Here is an 18,080-nt window from a genome sequence, read left to right on the forward strand (position 1 = left end):
AAAGAAAACAAGCTAATTTTTCTTTATCACAGAGGAATTATTACACTGCTAACTGTCATGTTCGCTGAAACTGAAGGATGGATAATATTGTAAAAGTAACAACAAAACTACCATTTATCATAACATTATAAGCATTTTAAACTAAAATAGCGTGTGTTATGGTTCAAAATATTGGGGATGGAGACAAGAGGAAAAACCACAATAACAACACTGGTCCGGTCGGGTTGAGTCAAACGATGATTTTAATGAACACACGCGTGGGAGATGGGCACTGATGCAGACAGCCTCAGATCTCAAAATGGTGGAGCATTGCTCAAACTCTTATAGCCTCTGGTGCCTCCACCTTATCATAAAAAGCCTAAACATTCACATGCTTTCTCTCACACAGCGCCTAAGCTACGACCTTGGCTCCCCGTCTATCTGCTCCTGCTGAGATGGGGCAGAAAACTCCAGTATATTCTGTTCTCTTCTAATCAGACAAATAAGACAATTACTTTCTGCGAACAGTATTTCTTATAACTCAGCAGTATAATGCATCATAAAACAATATCATTCATTCACAACAAGTCAGCAGTTTAATGTAATGCAAATCAGTTTAACTAATGCAATAGTTATCAGCTTCTTCTAATTCAGGAGAATAATGCCAACTAAAACTACATAATAATTCACCATCTTTAATTAGGGGTCTAACATGGCATAAAATAATATTATAATCTAATAATTCCCCCTGATGAGGTCATTAGAATAATGAGCTCACCAACACCCCATAATCCAGTGTGGCTGGGTTCATCTCTTCTCACTCCTGAGGTCCTTTGTCCCCCTGAGGGGCGAACCATATGTGGGATGACCTCTGTGTTTGCGCAGTTCAGATGCAAGACAAACTATTATTCCAACAATAGCAGGTACAGATGACACTCCCCAGGTCTCCCACAGCTTTATTTGGTGCTACCTTATACCCTCCAGACGTACTCAGACTAGAACCTCTGTCCAAGGAGCTTTTAGCCTTTTATGTTATTGCTGCAGCTACCAGTGTCGTCCAGTTGGGTGATCCTCTGCTCTTCATTCTTCAACCTCAGGGGTTAGACAACCCTTCAGTCGTGGCACAGATCAGGGGATTATTCTGCCCCGATTTCAAACAACGATCTGTGTATCCTCCAGAAAAAGGAACAGGAAGGTGTCCCCCTTTTTGCCCAAGAGCCTCTCGAACTTCGTTGGTCTGGTGTTCCCGGATTTCCGCCAACCCCTTCATGGTTATTGCTGTGTTTATGGGATCCATCCTTTTGTGGTGACTAGCTGGAGCCCAAACGCCATGACCCTTGGACCCAGTTGGTGTCTTGGCAGTCACTGTGTCTGTCTCTGCTGCGGAGGATCCTCGTATATCTGTGACCTCGTCTGGTGTCTGTTCCTTTCTCTGTAAGAGACAGAAAACCAAAACACCTCTCTTCCTAACCCTAATAATCTAATGTTGTTATCTACTGACCTTCTAGTGATTCAGAATTGGTTTAAAAACATTCAGAATGTTCCAGGGACTTATTCTAATCATATCCTATGTGTGTGTAAGCGTGTTTGCATTTAGCCCTCTGCACTCAAAGTCAATACCTGCAATATATCAGTCCGGACCATCACGCCGAACGAAGCTTATGACCTTCAAAAGACCAAGTGCCAACTCGTTATAAGCACATTTGCAAGGTGTGTCTGAACATTATTGAAACCACTCTTTTTAACAAAAGACAAAGAAATTAACAAATCTTCTAAACGCTATTCAGTTCATTTCAATGATTGATGCTTACACATGGAAATAATGATCTATGCTTCTTACTGATTCTCTACAAAAGACCGGAAACTTCTCGGGCCGCTATTAGCTTAAGTTTTACCATTCCTAAGGTATTAAAGACACAAATGAAGTTATAAAATGTTCAAATAATCCTTGTTTGATGTTAAAGCTCAACTTCCCCCCCCTTTTTTTTTTTGACACATCCCCATGTGTCAAATCAACGGAGCTAGAACATTAAAAGAAAAGGTTAGGCAGCTACAAGGTTTCCCAGATCGTTAAGGTGATCTGCGTGTAATGTTCTGACTCAGGTATTTAATATTTTAATAAATGTCGTTTAATTAACTGCCACTATTTAAACTAAACTTAAAGACATAATTGAAGAAAAGATCACAAAAAATAACATGATATCAGTGTTTTGTAAGCGCGTGTGGCCTTCTATGCTCGAAGCCTTTTCCCTCAATAGATCAGTCAGACATTCGCGCTGACTGTAGCTTTTAACCCTTATTAACTTGAGCACAACTCCACAATGAGCAACAAGTTGCAATATGTATAAAAATGATCATGGTTACACCTGCAATAAAAATTATATCATTATCCTAACACCTGTAAATAGAAGATTCATCAGAGGTTATAACCATCACAGGAACACAGATGTTAGTATAAGGTCAAAAGCTTCAATATATGATCATCGATGCAATACTTGTTGCATGATTCTCATACAATAATAATGCTGATATTAAAATAACAGTAAAACACCCCCTTTTATCCCGTTTCGCTTGACCCATAAACGTTTATAAATGCCTCTTTTAAATGTTATTTCCCCCTGTTCTCCCCTTCCTGACCACAGCAGGGGGATCTTAGTTTTTAATCAGCCATGAATCCAGCTCACCTGATTCATCAGTGAGCTCCACCATCACTGGCGTCTGACAGGGTGGTGCTGCATATTCTTCCTTTAATGTCACTATTTTCAACCTGTTAATTAGAGTGCTTAAACCTGAAGTCGACTACGTCCACAACAAGTCAATACAGCTGTAAATGTGGCCAATTATCAATCTATTACCAATCAATAACAACAGATAACTTCTATTTTATGCATGCTTTTAATCAACCACTCACCCAGAGGATCTCCAATCCCAGGAAATTCCTTCTCCTCAGTCAATGAGTCTGTCCTCCTTCCATGCCCTGGTAACTGGTCCATCCGGAGCCATATGATCTCAAATATACATAAAACAAGCCAAACCACACCTTGGTCACACCAACTCTCTTCCGCCCCGAAGATGTCCAATGCCATCCTAGTATGGACTGAAAGTGGCTTTAACGCTGACTGTCCTGACAATCCATCTTATAACATTTCCTGGTCAGATCTGCCAATCTCCGCCCCAGGGTTTTAACTATTTTGCAATTTTCATTAGTTTCTATGTTTTTTCTAGTTTTGCCTCCAGATTTTCAATTTTTTTTTACCAGTTGGAATCAGTTTTTACCAATTCTTTGCTAGTTTAGTCTAGTTTTTTGTTAAAGATATTCTATTATCAAAGTACTCAGATGCAATGAAATATCACTCAGACACATAGAGCAGTTTTAAACGTGCACGGGTGAGAGACTCAGGGAGAGACTCACACCTCTTTGGTGCAGTCTGGCTTTATTTATACACATCATGAAGCATACAAAAAAGGAAATATCATCCTTATCTTGTCAAGAAAACAGGTGTGGTTTATCAAAAAACTTCGTGTTCTCTACAAGGTTGTTTCTTACTCGTGGGTGGCGGTTTCCTGCTAGTGTGAAGGCAAACAGTGACAATGTGAAGGCAAAGACTGATAATGTGAAGGCAAGCAGTTTCCGTTATAAAGTAGGGAGCCAGCAATTAAAATATGCAGCTGGTTGAGTACAGAACAGAAATATAAACACTCTTAGCTGACTATTATATGAATAATAAAACCTTTAAGAGCAAAAATACTCTGACATTCCCTCCTGTTGTTTAGATTTCTCACATGACAGTACTGTTATTTTTGTCAGTTCATAACCTCTTGTCTAAACATTTTCGGTTTGAACGTCATAAAACAGTCCTGTGTTCAATTAAACTAAACATTACTGTATGGATCATCTTTCAAAATTTCTTCCATTTGAGACATCATCACATAAGCATTGATAGAAGTTGTCACCATGTTTGATACCATTTTCTTCAGACAGGGTACTACACGTTGTGAAAACACATAACAGTAAAAGCAAAAATGCAATTCCAACAAGTCCTTTAATCAGTAGGGACTTCCATGAACCACCTAGTAACCATGTCAACCAATCATCAGTGCTTGTGACATAGTCTTGTTGTTCAGCATCTTTAATCTTTCTCAAGGTGTTCAAAGCGTCGGTCATGTTTTGTGAGTGTATGTTGTCTGGGATGTATGTACAACATGTAGTGTCAAACAATACACACAAACCTCCTTTTTCAGCTAGAATCATGTCTAGTGCGACTCTGTGTTGCATCACTACAATGCGTATTGCGTCGATTTCTTCATTTTGCGCTTTGTTGATTTTCATTGAAGCATTTAGGAACAGTCCAAATCGATAGTCAAGTGTCTCGATCCTCAGCATGTTTTTCCCAACTCCTACCCAAGGGAACAAGGAGTGGAGGACTTTCTGACCATCAGTCCATAGTTTGAAGTTCTTGGGCACATCTGATCCATAGATTGAGTCATGTGGCATTACTTCAGTGACTTCAGCAACTTCATGTTTTGCTCTTGACGTGTGTGTCTCTGCTGTGATCTTGAAGGTGTGTTCTGAAATTAGTACTGGTGCACACAGACCGGTGGAGTTCGGTGGGAGCATGAAGTAGGTTTTAGGCCCGCAGGCCCAAGCGGCTCCCTGGACCCAGAAAGTTCCATTTTTGAAGGTGTGTATTCCTTTGGATTGGGTCAGGTCAAGTGTCTGTGTGCAGTTGCGGTTTCGTCCAAGTTTCCTGTTTCCATCGGAGAAGTTGAAACACATTGGGTGCTGTATGTCCGGCGGCAAAACTATGGCGAATGATTTGTTTTTTGTGTTGTTGGCTTTGACGTTTACCCAATGTTTTTCGTTGCAGGTGTAGTTCCAGTTCGTCAGATTGTAGGCACAAGGGGTTTTCTGTTCAATTAGAATACGTTGTTGTGAAAGTGGTTTCGTGACACGTTTGACGTCTGTGTCACTACACCATGGAATTAGGTCTTCTTTCTTTGTGCTTTGACCTTTTAGGGTCAGTCCTGTTGCCATCAAATCTCTGCGTGTGCAATTGCCAGTTGTTGCTTTGTTGAACACACACATCGCTTCGTCAAGTTCAGGTGCCTTTCCATATATTGTTGCGTGTACGGCTGTTGTTGGCATATGTGAACATACATAGCATTCCGTGCTGTTGTCGGTGCGTGTTCTATCATACACATATCTATACCACGCGTTGTTCATCCATGGGTGGTTATGGTCTTGGTTCAGGTCACGTAGATGCGAATTATCATGTGTCCATCTTTTTTGCAGGTGGTGTTGTTTATTTCCTCTCATCTGGGTGAGTGTTAGTAGGCTCACTAGGAGCGCAATGCTGGCCACTAGGAGGACAAGTGTCTTCATGATGACCAGGCACACCTAGACTTCTGGTGAGTAGACTATTGGCGAGAAGTAAAAAAGGGCGGGATATACCCAATCAGCCCTTCCCTTCACCAATAGATCACCTAGAAGCCAGGGGAGCCGGCGTCTAAGCGTCTGGATTGTCACTCACTTTTTTACAGTGGCTGTGGTGGATCCAAGATGGTCTTTCTGCTATTTTGCAGGCGGTGGGTGTGGTAAGTAGGACTTGGTATGGGCCCTCCCACCTTGGTGAACTCCAATTCTTTCTCTGGAGTACTTTGATCAGGATCCAATCACCTGGTTGTAACCTGCAAGACACTGGAGAGAAATCACTCGGCAGTTGGTTGTTTAACACAATCTCTTTATTTTCAAACAGTTTAGTCATCCATTCTGCTAGGGTAGTTTCCCTTATTGATTTATTAATAGGTTCACTGGTAATTGGCAATGGAAACGCTCTCCCGTGGATGATTTCAAAAGGTGTAAGTTTCTGAGAACCTTGTGTTATTCTCATCCACATCTTTACTAGGCCTAGACATTCAGGCCATGGTCTTCCTGTTTCTTCCATGCATTTTCTTAATCTCTGTTTTATTGTGCCGTTAGTTCTTTCCACTAATCCTGCGCTTTGTGGGTGATATGCACAGTGATGTTTGATGCTAAATCCTAGAGCTTCAGAGACTTTGCTGATGATGTCATTAACAAAATGTGTTCCATTGTCTGACCTTATCAGACTGGGAATGCCATATGTGGGGATGAAGTGATTGCATAAACACTTTGCCACTGATATTGCATCTGCTCTTTTTACTGGATAGATTTCTGGCCATTTTGAAAATACATCTATAATTACTAGAGCATATCTTGATGCTTGGCATTCGTTAAGTTCAATGAAATCCATGTGGATTGTATGGAAAGGGTAAGGTGGTGTGGGAAACATGTTCTGATGAATTCTTTTGCTGAATTTTCGAAATTTGTATTGTTTATCTATACTATATCTCCCTCCTGTTGACACAGGTGTTTACCTCATGTGTCACTACAACCGCTGTCCTGTGTAATGACTCTGTTAATATAGGTTTTCCATCACAGACCATTAAGTCATCTTTCAGTTTACTCCACATTTCAGCCACTTGTTTTGTTCAGTGATTGTTGCAGCTTGTTGTTCGGTTTTTAGTACATCAAGTGGTATTTGTAGGCAGTAGTTGGTTTCTAGTAGCTCTGCCGATTGTTTGCAGCCTGTTTTGCTGCTTGTTCTGCAAAATTATTGCCTTTAGTAACTTCTGAGTTATCTTTTTGGTGTGCAGCACATTTGCAAAGTGCCAATTGTTTTGGCAAGGTGATCACTTCCAGCAAGATTTTTTTTTTTTTTTTTTTCTATAGATGCAACATTACATTCTCACTTGAGGCATTTTTAGATAATTTCTAGTTTTTCAAAGAATTCACACATCTCAAACATCTTACATGTTTCAAACTTTGAAATTAGGGTTATATATATATATATATATATTTAAACTTTGAATTGCTCACAATTCTAAAACTGGGCATTTGTAAATCATATGCCTAATCACTATGTGTCACTGTGATCACAAATTTGTTTCCAAATCAACAAAATAAAATAATCAAACAAAACCGAAAACATACATGAGTCAGGACCCAAAAAGAAAAATGCTGCTACTGAAACAGAGCAGACATGTGAGGGAAAACTGAGCTCACAGACAGCTGCATGTGTTGGCTTTTATGCAGTTTCTGCTCTAAAAACAAATAAATAAAAAATAAAAGAAAATGTGTAACATGCTCATCAACTTAGCGGTGTCCACATATTTAATTCAGCTTCACAATCCTGTAACTTTAGCTGTTGTCTACAGGGTTTGGCTTATTAGTTGTTACTATAGATGTGCTCTATATCTCAGTAATATTTTATCCAGGGTAAATGACAGGTTTTCAAGCATGTCAAGTGCCTCTATGCACCTAAGTAGTTTAGATATTTCCTTTATTTTCTTCATCTCCTATGTCATTATACTGAGTTTGAGCAAACCTTAAGCTTGATGCAGACTACTTCATAACAATTGTCCATCTCACATCATAACTGACTAGGTTACTTCTTATTATTATCATCTTTTTCTTTCCATATAATAACAACAGTATATTACAACATTTTATCAGTGTATATAAAAGTGTATATTACTATACTACTACTGAGCCAATTTAATAGTTAGGATCATCTTACTCAGCAAACAGATAACTTAGAATTCATCCAATCTGTACAAATTTGCTTCTTCTCTGAACAGGTTTGTGTCTACTTTTTAGACTGGTCTTCTGTTTTCCTCATCTCAGATCCAACCTTCGGTCACTTTCATTCTCTCTATTTTATTTAAAAGGTTTTCGTGTGAATTATTTCCTTTTATTTATTTTATACATTCTGGGCATGAACGTCTTGCCAACTATGTTTCATTGTTAATATAAGTTTACAGGTTGTTATCCTTCCTATTATTAGTTTCAATACATTAAAAATAAGTTCTAATGTAATTTTGTCTTTATTTATTTTATTTTTGTACTTCTTATATTTATATCTATTCGTTGAGGTCTGTTTCCAACCTTTTTAAACTACTTTGATCTCTAGTTTTCACTTAATAAGGGTTTTATCAGTCACTGCAGTTTGTCCGGCGCCTGGACATTTTTTCTCTAGCCACTGCTCGTCAGCAGTGAGTTTTGTTGATTTATTACCCATTTTTCTTTCTTATTATTTTTATTAGCTCATAGATATATTTACGTTTACACACACACATACACACCCGTGGTGCTTTCTCTGGCACGAGGAATGGGAGAGGCTATTGACACGGCCTTCTACTTTCAAGCTAGCCTTGAAAGCGGTGTCAATTTTATGTGATGAAACACAACCTTTTCCCGTTCCACCAGAACTCGAGCAACCAACGGTAAACAATTCGGTGGAGTAGTTCAGCCTCCTTAATGTGCTGTAAAATCAACTTACTCCACCAACAAAACAGTAAAACAACAGATTATACGCGTAATGAGTTTTTTATTCTGGGCAACACTGTGTCTTTCTACATTGCTCCAAGCCCTCTTTCAGGCGAGCTGTAACCTCTACGAGTCCTTTTTCAGACGAGAATGTTACTATCCTGTCGTATTTTGACATTAAACTTGCTCCAAGCCCTCTTTCAGGCGAGCTGTAACCTCTACCAGTCCTTTTTCAGACGAGAATGTTACTTAATTAATCTGTCATACATTGACGGGAAACTATTTAATGTATAGACCACAGGTTGCCTCAGTCGTTTTGCGCAAGATGTGAGCGAGTGCTAAATATTCACCTGAGTTATTGTGTGGTTGCTTTGGTTTCCTTCATCAACCCCTGAAGTCGTGGACCTCTTATAAGAACGCTGGCCAGAACCCGAACGTCACGTCTCTGGACTTTATCCTCTGCCTGGAGAGGAGTCGACAGCGTGGGCTTCTCACGACGTCAGGACTTGACGAAGGTCTCCTATTGGAGCATTGAAAAAATATCAATGTCCACTCCGGCTCAGAAGGACCAATTAAAAGTTAAAGATATTCTATTATCAAAGTACTCAGATGCAATGAAATATCACTCAGACACATAGAGCAGTTTTAAACGTGCACGGGTGAGAGACTCAGGGAGAGACTCACACCTCTTTGGTGCAGTCTGGCTTTATTTATACACATCATGAAGCATACAAAAAAGGAAATATCATCCTTATCTTGTCAAGAAAACAGGTGTGGTTTATCAAAAAACTTCGTGTTCTCTACAAGGTTGTTTCTTACTCGTGGGTGGCGGTTTCCTGCTAGTGTGAAGGCAAACAGTGACAATGTGAAGGCAAAGACTGATAATGTGAAGGCAAGCAGTTTCCGTTATAAAGTAGGGAGCCAGCAATTAAAATATGCAGCTGGTTGAGTACAGAACAGAAATATAAACACTCTTAGCTGACTATTATATGAATAATAAAACCTTTAAGAGCAAAAATACTCTGACATTTTTATTTTCCTGAAAATCCTTAGTTTCAGTTTAGTTTTAGTTGTGTTTTGCAAAAATTAAGTGTAACAAAATCTCAGTTCCATCATATCAATCATGCTCTTCTGGTTACCCTTGGGTGTTGAGACTAATAACTATTAACTCTTGCCGCACCGAGTGGTCCTAATTTTGGTTGAAGTGAATTGATAACCTTTTTGAAGGCGATTGTTTCACACATTTATTTAGATGTCCCAGTCCTGTTATCTCGGGATACATCACGCTGCCTTATCTGGGGTTAGCTGTTTTCGGGGGATGCGGGTTGAGTGGGGGAGCTCTTCAAGGTAAGCTAGGTTAACCTTCTTGTGTGAGCTTTTCAAGTGCACTTTAAGGTTTGTGGGATTTTTCGTGTCATAAATGTCCCTCATAACCCCCTGATGGCCCAGTATTTCATTTTTGCACACTGTAGTACACATTTAGTTTTTGCTTGTAGCTCTCATACTCTACTTGCCACTCCTCTAAGTCCTGATGTTTCTTAGCGAGGACAACAGTACCTTTAAAATTATATCACATGTGTGGGGGTGTGGCCTTGCCAATTGTTTTTCCCACCTTTTCAAAATGGCTGACGTGCCCACAAGCACATTTTATGGAAGAAAGAAAGGTAAGCTTGATATTTACATTTAAAATGTTTTGTTAAACTCAGATTTTTATTAATTTTCAAAGAATAAACATCTAGTAAATGATTTGAGGGGTCTTTAAGAATTAGGCTCATTTAGTTTCACGGAGAACATGACAAAATATGGTTCACTCCACTTGCCTGAAATGGTTAACAGTCCAAGGCATTTCAGTTGTAGAATGGTTGGGTGCAACAGTAAAACATATGTGAGATGTGGGAAGTGCCAAATGTTCCTTTGTGTCTCCAAATAAAAATAAAAATCACAGTACTTCCTCAGATATCATAAATGAATTGACTTTTGTGAAATAGAAAGCCCAGTGCAATCACTTATTCCTGAACCAATGGCTTACAGCTAGTGAAGTGTCAGTGACTTCTAAGTTGATCCCTGATCTACAGTTTTATGATATTGTTATATAAATAAGTTTTAATATCCTGCTTACAAAAATTTCAGTGGAACATGTAATCTTCTTAAATAGCTCTTGAATGTTGTTAGTTTCACATTCGTGATCAATGAACTCCCCTTGTGCACTGTAGTGCACATGTTGTAAAATTTAAATAAAATTAGTTAAAAACAATTTTGTTTTTGTAATGTGTTTATTTTACCGTCCCAGCACTTGATTTATCTTAAAAAGAAAAAAGAAAAAGAAAAAAATGAAAATACTTTTCCCTTTTTTCTTTCCCTGGGTCTCAGGAGGACATTGTGTCTCTCTCCACTACAAGACTCTTGCTATATCTAAAAAACAGTCATATTCAAAGTAATCCTAAATTGGACTCTGGCGCTTTCTCCCGACTTTTCCTGACATGATTCTGCGCGTGGACGGAGCAGCAACACAGACGACTCGACTAACGTACTGCCTTGACTTTACTATTGCAGGGCACGCACACATCAATGCAACTAAACACATTTTGCTATAAATCTAGTTAATTTTAGTTAGTTTTGTGAACATTCAGTACAGTTTTAGTTAGTTTTCCTTTTTGTTTTGATTTTATTACCGTTAACGCAAATTTTTCCACTTCTAGTTTTCGTTATTTCATTTGTTGTCTTTAATAATAATAATCTTCTCTGCACCCTGGAATAAACATAATCAATATGATCAACATTTTGCTGCGTATCAATTCACCTTTTTGATTCAAATGCTCCAGCCTTATGTGGTTTGTGACATGTGTTGATCTAAACCTCCACTCTGTCTCTAAATGTTTGAAGAATTTTTCAAGTTCGGGGTCAAATTTTGAGAATTTGACCATAAGTGAAAGTTATGGCGTTATCACCCCCTTTGGGGATTACCTTTTCCAGTTTTGATGATATTCCTCCCCATTCTCTATTTTTTGCAAGTACCCCTCTTCGGTGGCGAGAAACTGTTGGTGTGATCAAGCGGGTGCTGTAAAAACAAAAGCTCAGGACAGAACAGTCACCAATCATGTACTTCATTCAAAATTAACAAATATCAAGCTTCATATTGATCCTCTGAGTGTAATGGTACATTTTAATTTGCACTTCTCAAAACTGAAAACAATATTCTCTTTATTTTACTCTTGTTCTTGTGCAGCACCACCCCTCAGCACATGCCCCTGTTATTTTATCTTACTTTTAAATTGTTGACTACTTCAAGAAAGCGCCCAAAAGACGGGGACCAGTGTTTATCATTACATATCTCCATTTTGAGTGTGGCTGTCTATCATTCCCCTGTTATTCATAGACCTCGGTGGAGGTTTTTTTTTTTTCTTTTTTACCTCTATAAAAATTAATTGACTCTTTACAGTGACCCACTATGGTTAATAATAACATGTTCAGTCATGAGTGGAATCAAACCTTTTCTTCACTTTAGCATTTAACATTCCCCACCATATAATATGATACATTAATCGAAACACAGCTACTAAAACACAATTTTCTTAATGCAAACATCAGTAACTCAAAATTAGCAACCAAAGGGTTAAGCCTGCAGTTCACACTCCTGTGAAGCTACAGCTCTTTAGTCTCTGTCATCCTTCTGTTCTTGCAAAAACAAAACATCCACCCTTCTTTTACAGGCTGGGTGAATTGTCTGTGGACATTCAATAATCCTAAAGTCGGCACCGTTTTTGTCTCAATATCAAGTCAGTTAAAACTTTTAGTCGTCAGTCCGTCACAGTCCAGTCACATGCATACATCCACACACATTCATACCAGATATTGCTGATAATGGAGTCTCACGCGCAACCTATTCGAGCCTCCATCACCAGCAAGATGACGTCATCATTTTAAAGGAAACAGTTCCTTGTTTGTTTTTTTTTTCTTTTTTGGACTGGATCGACTCGCTGCAATCCTTTTAGGCTCAGGACTTCTCATGTGATCAATGTCCCATATAAGTGAATTTCTCCCAAGCCCATTATAATCATGGAGAAAAATACTTTGCGACTGTTTTCAGTAAGAATATTTTATAGCGCTTTAAAGTTCAATCTCTCAGGCCTGGATTAAAGAGCTGATTTGTTAAATCAGGAACTCACAAGATACCAAAATATCACCACCGGTGGATCACACCTCTCTGATGTTCTTATCTCAGTGCACTGTAACAAAAGCAAAAACAAACGTAACCAATAAAACACTCATATAATAACAAATACTGGGGCCCATTACAAACATGTCCAAAGATCAAACCCTCTTTCTCTATGTTAGAGAAAGAGAACAATCCAAACCTCACTGATAGAATCAACCTAGTGTCAAACAAAACCCAAAGATCAACCAAAACTTCACACACTATATTGTGTAGGCATACAGGTACCGTAACTCCTTTTTGCACTGACAAATACATGTTGGATTGACTTAATTCAATAGTGGACACTGGTTGCACACAAATGTTTTGCTTTGGCAGAAACTTAAACAACTGAGTCAAATCAACACAACCTTTTCATATTCTCTCCGAAATAAAACTCACACCGTTAATTCATCATTTTCACTCTGTACCACTGCTCCTTATCAGGCTGTGTGAAGCACAGTAAACAATTCAGTGGAGGCCTTGAGCCATAAACAGACATCACGCACAGACATTGTTTTCACAACCAAACTACTTTAGACCTTGTCCCCTAAATCTACACAGATGCCCTCTGTGTGGCATGAAATGCATTTAACCAATAAACAATCAATGGCTTCTTGTTGTTGTAACCGACTCCATATTTGGATGTTTGTGTGCAGCATTTGTTAGTAAAGCATTCTTCATTGCAACAGCGTGTGTGTATCACTCTTTATTGCACAAGCTTGTAAATGTGTGTGTGTGGATCACTCCTCAGTGAGTTGAATCAGCATTTCGATTTTTTTTTTTTTGCACGTGTGTGTGTCATTTCTCACTCAATCAACGAGTGCATATGTTCATATGTGTGTTTCTCTTCATTCTGAGTCAGTGCATGTAGATGTGTGTGTTTGTGTGGGTGTTTGTGTTCATCACTTTCCTGTTCTGGTGTTCTGGGTAAACCACGGCCTGAAGCATGCCCTGGGGTCCTGCCCTCCTCCTTTTCAGTCTGTTTGCATCTGTTGGTGCTGCTGCTCAAAGTTCTGTCCATACTGGTTCTGGCCCCAATTGAGGCAGTGCTCTTCTCCAGTGTCCTGCAACTTCTCCCTGTTCCACTCCTCCTTAACTTGACCCTTTTTCTTCTGTAGCTCCTTCAGGGCTTGCTCCTGCTGTTGGAGCTTCTTCGTCAGGTTTGGCGACCTCCTGCTCCAGCAAGCTCCAGCCTGATTCCAAGTCCTGTGTCTGGGACTCCAAGCCTGATGGGTTCGATTATCAGCCAGCTCCTCCTGAGCCATGGTCAGTTTCTGCTCTGATGCCTTGAGCTCTTACTGAGGGCAGAAACCTCAGAATCTTTTCCGTCCACTTCAGATTGAAGTCCATCGATGTTTTCCTTGCTTTGCTCCACGGCCTTTTGCGGCTCTGCTGTTCGGCTCTTCTCAGAGGTCAGCTCCTGGCCGAGCCCCGACACCTGTGCCTTCAGCTTATTTTCTCCTGGTGTTTTGTCCATTCTGAGGTGCCTCCTGACCTCAGTTACTCCTCCTGTCTCTGGCACGCCCTTTTTGCTGCCCGACGATCATTGTTGGTCCGTCACTGTCCTGCACAGTTTTAATGCAGAGTGGTTAAGGTCAGCATGGTTTTGCTCGGCCTCACTTTTCATCTGGGCTTAATGGGCGTCTCATCACAGCTCTGTCAGCTGAAGCTGTCTTTTTCCATATGGCAAGAGTGTGAAGAGGGGTGTGTCCAATCAGGCACAATGCTGGTGGCTTTGCGAATGCCTCGTTTTCCAAATCCAGATGTTTATTTGTCACGTACACAGCAACAGAGAGAACAGTCTGTTGTTGGGATGGCTGAGGTCCTTCACGATCTTCCTGGCCTTGGTCCAGCACCGCCTGCTGTAGATTGAGTGCAGGTCAGGGTGCTCAGAGCGGATGGTGCGCTCAGCTGATTGCACAACCCTCTGTAGAGCTTGTCTGTCCGGCATGGTGCTGTTCCCGAACCAGACAGTGATACAGCTGCTCAGGATGCTCTCGATAGTTCCTCTATAGAAGGTGGTCAGAATCGGTGGTGGGAGCCGGGCCTTTCTCAGTCTTCTCAGAAAGAAGAGACGCTGACGGAAATCTCCCCGTGTAGTGAAACGGGCCTTGGATTTAACGCTCTCCGTCTCCGCTGCATGAGATCGTTTTCCTGCAGCACTGTTGACATTTTCAAGTTGTTGTTGTGGGTCCAGCTGCTTTAGCATTTGGTCAGGGTCACATCAAAGATGGTAGAGGAGAGAGCAAAGATGGTAGGGGGGAGAGCAGGAGTCCAGGGTCAGCTTCGGCTTTCAGGGCCGACAAAGCAGCCGCCTGTAACCAAGCATAAAGAGAAAAAACAAAACAAAAACAAAACAAAAACAGATGAACAGGAAAATGATGTTATTTTGGCTGCGTTATTCAGAGAGGGGAGAAACAACGGGACCAGGCCCTGTGTCAGCCTTCTCTCCCCCTTTTTTTGTTTTTTCTCACCATATAATCCACTCATGACCCACCAAGCTGACAGGACATCACAGGTACATGTTAAAATTCTTAAGATCGGTGCGTTGGTGGTTCTTTGTGTCCGGGGATGGGCGTCCAGGTACAGACCGGCTCACTCCTTGGCGGCCGCTTATCGGGGCCTGGAGCCTGGGGCTCGCTCGGGCCACTTCGGAGGTGGGGTGCCCCCGGCCTCTCGGCCTGGGGCTCGGTCACTCAGGCGCAGCTGGCTGCCGGCGGAGCTCACGGGCGCGTCACTGCAACTCCCCCTGGCTTCTGCTCCGCGGCTGCTGGGTGAACCCTCATCTGGGACTCTCCTCAGCTCTTTCTGGGACAGTGGCGCGGCTGCCCCTCTGTTGGTCTTCCTTGGTCTCTTGTGTTCTGGGGGCCTCTGGATGTCTGGAGTTTTGATCTCCTCCACACCTGCTTCAAGCCCTGGAGGACGGGGCTGTGGCCCCCCCACACCCTCTAGCAGATTATTACATGAAGGAACCTTTTAAAAAAACAAAAAACAAGCGCGTCCGTGCTCACAGGTGTACACACGGGTGATCACACCCACAAACTACACCCTTTTTGGCTCCTACCTCAAAGCACACTGTGTTCTGTTGATCTTATGTGCTGCACAATAATGTTTAACATTTAGTATTTACTGTCATATTCCCATATATCATTGTGATGTTGTTTATTCTGTTACTCTTGTTCTCTTCTGCTTGCTTTCTTTTTTCTTTCTCAACAGGTGATCCAGGTGATTGATATATGCATTTTTTTTTCTCTGCCCGTTCTGTTGGTTTTTGTCTTTTGCCCTTCTCCCCCGTCCCTCTTCTCAGCTGTTTCTCTTTCCCTCTTTCTTTCTCCCCTTCTTTCCCCCAGTCAAGTCTGTCCCGTATTCAGTAAGTGAAAATAAAATAAACAATAAAAGGTGAATCAAATGGACCATTACGGCAAGGCTGGGATGGTCAATTTGGTAAAGTAAATCCGTTGGGCATCTTTCTTTGCCTTTAGACAACAATTCTGATGAAAAAGAGCCAAACGGGACAGGCCAAAAAAAAAAAAAAAAAGATCGTGTTTAAAAGCACAAAAATTTGAATTTTCTTTCATCTGGTAATCACTTGTATTGATCAATCAGCAGAAAACATGTCACAATTTGACTTTTCTAACCACTAAATTTGTCGTGTTATCACTGGTTGGTCAGACCAGTGCCTTTTTTTTTTTTTGAAGTTAAGTTGTTGTCCTGCAACCCAGAGAGTTTATTTGTTAGTAGTGGATAAACTTTATTATTTAACGGCGGGTGTATGTTAAGTTTCACTGCTTTAAACTTGCTGGAAAATCTTCACGTGTTCATGAGTGTAAGCTGTTTCTTCATTGCGTGTATGTGCGTTTGTAGGTGGGCTAATTTAACGTTTTTTCCTCAAACAAGGCATTTCTCTAACATGTGCCTCTCTCTCACATTACTCTGCTTGTGTTTGTTTTTGTTTCACCTTTTGTTGTGATGCTCCGGAAGCCTTCCCAACCTCCACAAGTCTGTTGGCCCCAATTTTATGTGTTAAAGCTTCTCTTAATTTCTCCTTTAATTCTCTGCTAGCTGCTGTCTTTTCCACAGCTGCTGATTCTTGCTGAGTGTGGTTTCCATTACTATAATTTGCTTCGGCCGCTGTGCTTGTGGGGGCAGTTGGTCCAGGCCCGTAGCCACCTGTATCAACACACTGAGAGATTTATTTAATATCATTTTCCTCACAATCTTACTCTGCCGGCTGACGTGCCGGTCTTAATCATGCTCGATTTGTCTCTTCTATATCAAAACCCAGCCGAACATCAAACATTCAGCGTAGTCATTCAAAACCTTATCTGTAGTATTATAATCAGCAAAATCAGCGTTTTAATTACAGGCATGTATCATTATTTGCAAATCATAATTATAAAACTCAAAAACACGCTAAACAGCAACAAAAGTCCTCTGTGCGCTCCACAGCTCATTTGCATGTTCACACACAGTCTAAAAATAGCTCGCAGCGCTGCAGTGCGCTGTCGTCACACACAGGGTCACACAAAGCTCAGGCAAAACTCTATTATTTTATATTACAAAGACGTCTTATATTTACAACCACTGACAGGCCTGACAGATTCAGCGCCTAACAATTTCAACAAATTTAAGTTAACGGGTCCAACCGAAGAAAGTCCAACTTTTTTGTAATCAATCAAACAGTATCTGTTACTTCTGGAACAGTTTCTGACCTAATTTCTAAAGAGCACCTACACAATTTCGACAAATTTAACCATAACGGGTCCAACCGAAGAAAGTCCAACTTTTTTGTAATCAATTAACCAGTATCAGACTCTAACTTTATCTGGCCTAATCCCTAAGGTCCCTAACTCAATTTAACAGTATTCAAAAAAGCACATCACACCGTTCCAAACGGTGAGGAGACTCTAACTCCTAGCTTATTTCAGGATGCCCTGTACCCCACAGATAAGCCAAACTGAACTAACCCTGTTCGCCGACAGGTCAAGACCGCGCGTCCACGGCCAGGAGGGAGCGTAACCTCCGGGCTATGCGCTTCTTAGCGGACTCTAACCGCCGTTCTATAATAATTTATAACAATTTCAAACACCAGTCAACGCCCTAAAACAAGAGTATGACTAAGGCAAGTGCCACCTAGAGGTCAATGGGGACTCGAACCCACAAATTGACCACTCAGGTCCACTCTATAACCAATTTGGACTCTAACCAACAAAATGACCAATTCCCTATCAAACTACTTGAGACTCTAACTCAATTCCTTGGGACTCGAACCCAGCATTTCTTTCAATTCCTTTTTCAACTTCATTAAAGACTCTTAGCCGACTTTAACTGCATAACACACACGGATCCTCATCAAAATCAAAACAGACCCTCTACCAGTAATTTCAGTGAGTAGACTTTAATTTAGTCATATCCAATTTGGCACACTTTGGAAATAATTCAACAGGTAGTGCCTTACCTTTAGATAAGCCGGCTTATGCCCACTCACATAAGACCACTGGCTCGTGCCTGTCCGTTCGACAACCTCGGACCGTCCAAACTTTTAAATTCCACCCCAAT

At 40.8% G+C, this 18,080-nt stretch overlaps 2 protein-coding genes and 1 long non-coding RNA gene across 3 annotated transcripts in view; 2 read left to right on the forward strand and 1 right to left on the reverse strand.

Annotated features, from left to right (window-relative positions):
• The window catches only part of LOC309701482 (uncharacterized protein), a 2,150,955-nt gene that overhangs the window by 1,181,716 nt on the left and 951,159 nt on the right, over positions 1–18,080 (forward strand). The window lies entirely within an intron of this gene.
• The window catches only part of LOC309701490 (NLR family CARD domain-containing protein 3-like), a 346,993-nt gene that overhangs the window by 257,568 nt on the left and 71,345 nt on the right, over positions 1–18,080 (forward strand). The window lies entirely within an intron of this gene.
• On the reverse strand, positions 4,277–9,342 carry LOC309701534. Its single transcript, XR_014275034.1, has 2 exons — positions 8,677–9,342; positions 4,277–5,677 (listed from the first exon to the last, which is right to left on the reverse strand). It is a non-coding gene; the product is annotated as an uncharacterized lncRNA (long non-coding RNA).

This window comes from Aulonocara stuartgranti (genome assembly GCF_965226115.1).
Source record: "Aulonocara stuartgranti genome assembly, chromosome: 23".
NCBI classification, from domain to species: domain Eukaryota; kingdom Metazoa; phylum Chordata; class Actinopteri; order Cichliformes; family Cichlidae; genus Aulonocara; species Aulonocara stuartgranti.